We start from the raw sequence: 3,495 nt of genomic DNA on the forward strand, positions 1-3,495 counted from the left end.
AGAGAGAGAGAGAGAGAGAGAGAGAGAGAGAGAGAGAGAGAGAGAGAGAGCATGTATTATGTGTGCTTGAATGCATGTAGACCAGGCTGGCCTTGAACTCACAGAGATCCTCCTTCCTCTGCCTCCTTAGTGCTGGGTATAGAGGGGTGAACCACTGTTTCTGGCCTTAATAAATTTTTTAAATAATAATAAAAAAAACTCACCAAAGATCTTTAGAATTCAAAGAGAATATATAGATTAAGAATGTAGCATTTGGACAAGAACGTGTAATGAGGATTTTGTATTTAAGCTGAAGTTGCTTTGTCCTGTTTCTTGGTGACCAAAGGTAGAAATGGTGATAGACGAATAAAATACTTGGCAAAGAAAAACAACTTATGTTAAGAAAACAAATTAAAGGGAAAAAAAAAAGATTCTTAAATATAATGGCAAAGATGTCGTATCAGTTTAAACAGTTTGGTCTGAAATACCCACCGAAATGTATAGAAGTTTCTTTGTAACTAGCAGTATAGCCACCATGTGAAAGAATGTTATTTTGCAGAGTTAATTTTAGTTAGATTGGATAATTAAGTGTAGAAAATGGAGCAGCTTTGGAAGCTAGAGACTTGTTTTGTTAAATTGGCACATGATGTCTCCTGGCACAATGGAAGGCAGGACCAATCCTGAAAGGATTGAAATGGTCCAAAGGAGTCAGTAGTGATAGTTTCTAAAAGCTTAAAACTCCCACCTCAGTAGACGACAGTGTGAGGAAACTGCAATCTTCCTGTCTCTGCAGGTTAAATCCATGAGAAAATTGGAGTGTGAAAATGAGTTTGAGGAGTGTCCAAATGAAGTTAATATACTAGGATAGATTGCAGGTTTTTTACAACCTGAAGACAGTATAGTATCCAATAATTTATTCCACAAGGATTGAACTGTTTGTAAATTTCCCATAAATTACTATACTTACTTGCTTGTGTGCAAGCATGTGTGCTCCCTGCAGCTCACATGTGGAGGTCTGAGGACAGCTTGTGGGAATCATTTCTCTTCTACCATGTGGATTCTGGAGTCAAACTCAGGTTGGCAAGATTGGCTTCGAGCACCTGGACGTTTTGGGCAATCCCATTGGCCCATTTTCCATACACTGTTGATCACCCCAAAAAATTAATATTCAAAAGCATGTGATTTAAAATCAAATGTGTCTTTGTCCTGTCTCAGGGGAGTATGTCTGGCTGCCTGGTGTAGCTGTGTGATGCACTTCACCTTTTATACCCAGTCTTCTCTCAGTGCCTCTGGAACTCAAAATCTAAACACTGTCCCCTAAACACTTCTAGTGGGCCAATTCCTAGTGGGCTTACTCTGCTCTCAGCATTGAAGAAAGCATGGGTTTTAGTTACCTACACACCTGTTATCTGAATTTCTCCAGCTCTTTGGACCTCGGGCTTCAGATTAACCATATTCTTTCTTACTCAGTAGTTCGGATTCATGGCTTCATCAACCCACCCATTGTTTCTGTTTTCTATCATTTGTATCTTTCTTTTCAGGAAGTTGTTCCTCTTTGCCTGGGGTATGTTGGTGCATAATGGTATTGGCAGTATTACCTTTGATCACTGTGGAGCTAGCACATGACTGTGCAGCCCAGGATATCCCGAAGCTCATGAGTGATCACACCTGGCTATATGTCACAAGCTTTTTGTTTTGTCATTAAAGTTTACCAAAATCAGATGTTTCCAGTTTTCTTCCAAGTACTTTAATTTTATATGGTGATTATTTAAAGATGGAAATACTACATTTAGAGAAAGTTTTTTTTTTTTTTTCGCTGACCCCAGAGAAATTGCTCAGAAATGGACGATATAAAAACTTTAAACATGTGGGCAATTCTTTTTCATGGGAATAAGACCTTTAAGTATATGAGTGGGTGAGCTATAACTAGAATTCAAATCACCCTGCAAAATGTCTCTGAACTCAATGTCCAGTCACATGGAAACTGTAGAAAGATGGTTAGTGTCCACATGTAATGTCTTGAATTCAATGAAAATAACAAAAACAAGAAAACTAAAACACCTCAGATGAGGCTTCAGAAAGAAGTGTTAATTGCAAATGAAGAAAATATCTAATAAAAAATTGTTTAAATAAAAAAAAAATTATTCCAAGTCAGGTATGAACCCCTGGGAGTTGAAGCTAGAGGATCACAATGAGTTCAAGACCAAGTTTTAGGACAAGAGCCAACTGCTACCTGTATCCTCATCCCTCCCACAAGTGTCTTGATTTCTTCATATTCAGGCCAACCTTTGCAAGGGCTGAAGTCAGATGCTCAGAAGTAAGGAAAGTGTCGGAATTGACAGTTCCGGAGTAGCTTGCTTAGCTTGCCCATCAAGGATTGCAAGCTGTTTCTTACTTGGCATTGGCCTCTCATCCTTTCCTCACAAAATGGTAAGATTGCTAAAAAGTAAAAACTGTAATTACCTACTACTTGATAGCCCTGCTGGGTCATCGAGTTGAACAGTGTATTGGTTTCTTCATGAGCAGCCGAGACAGGTCATTTTCTGGTTTTGCCACTTGTCCCTTGGGGATTACTATTATGACAATCCGATATCACGACAATCTGATATCACAAGTCAGTTCTTCCTGTATAGAAAACAAGGAGATTTTTGATGTTATTGTTCAGTATCCCGGTAATTATTTTCCTTTATAAGTGGAAACTATAAGCTTTTAAGAAAGAAATCCAAAAACCACAGGATAGACAAATGAAGGAATTTTCATGGCAGTGCCAGGAAAAAAAATTCCTCCTTCTGTCCATGTACCAGATCATTTTTTAAAAATGACATTCAAATGACAATCACATGGCACCGTCTTTGCTTGAGTTGCTATGCACAATGGTGCAGAGCTCTGTATTATAATATATGGTACAGATGGCACCTACCGTGCATTCATGGAGAGATTTTGTCCACCCCTCCAAAAAGATATATTTACTTAAAATGACTCAAAACAGATGGACAGACAAATCTGTCTTCGATATTTAATACTAATATATTAATGTGCAAATGACTTATAACAATAGGTTTGTTTTCTAGAGCCTAATGCAGTGGTTGCCATAAGAACACAAATTATGTGTACATTTTAATGCATCTATGCTTCATAATTATGCATGGTTGTGTGCTGTTATAATTGACATAAAATATAAAACAGGTCAAAGAGCAGCTATTAAAACTATTTTTCATTTTGCTTCTTGACAGCCGGCAACATTGGTGCCGGGTACATTTAATAGGGCCATCCATGGACTGTGCAGATAGACACAAAGCCCAGCCACATTAAAGGACTCCAGAATTTGTAACCTAATTATTTCAAACATTTTTTTGTTTTTTAAGGTTGATGATTTTCTTTGGGGTTGGGGAGGGTGGGGGTTTCCTATTTTGAGACCAAATACACAAAATATTTTAAAATAAAGATAAATGAGAAAGAATTGTAAGCAACTCTGTGTGTGTGTGTGTGTGTGTGTGTATGTGTGTGTGTGTGTGT

Source organism: Mus caroli, chromosome 2 (genome assembly GCF_900094665.2).
Source record: "Mus caroli chromosome 2, CAROLI_EIJ_v1.1, whole genome shotgun sequence".
Taxonomy (NCBI): Eukaryota; Metazoa; Chordata; class Mammalia; order Rodentia; family Muridae; genus Mus; species Mus caroli.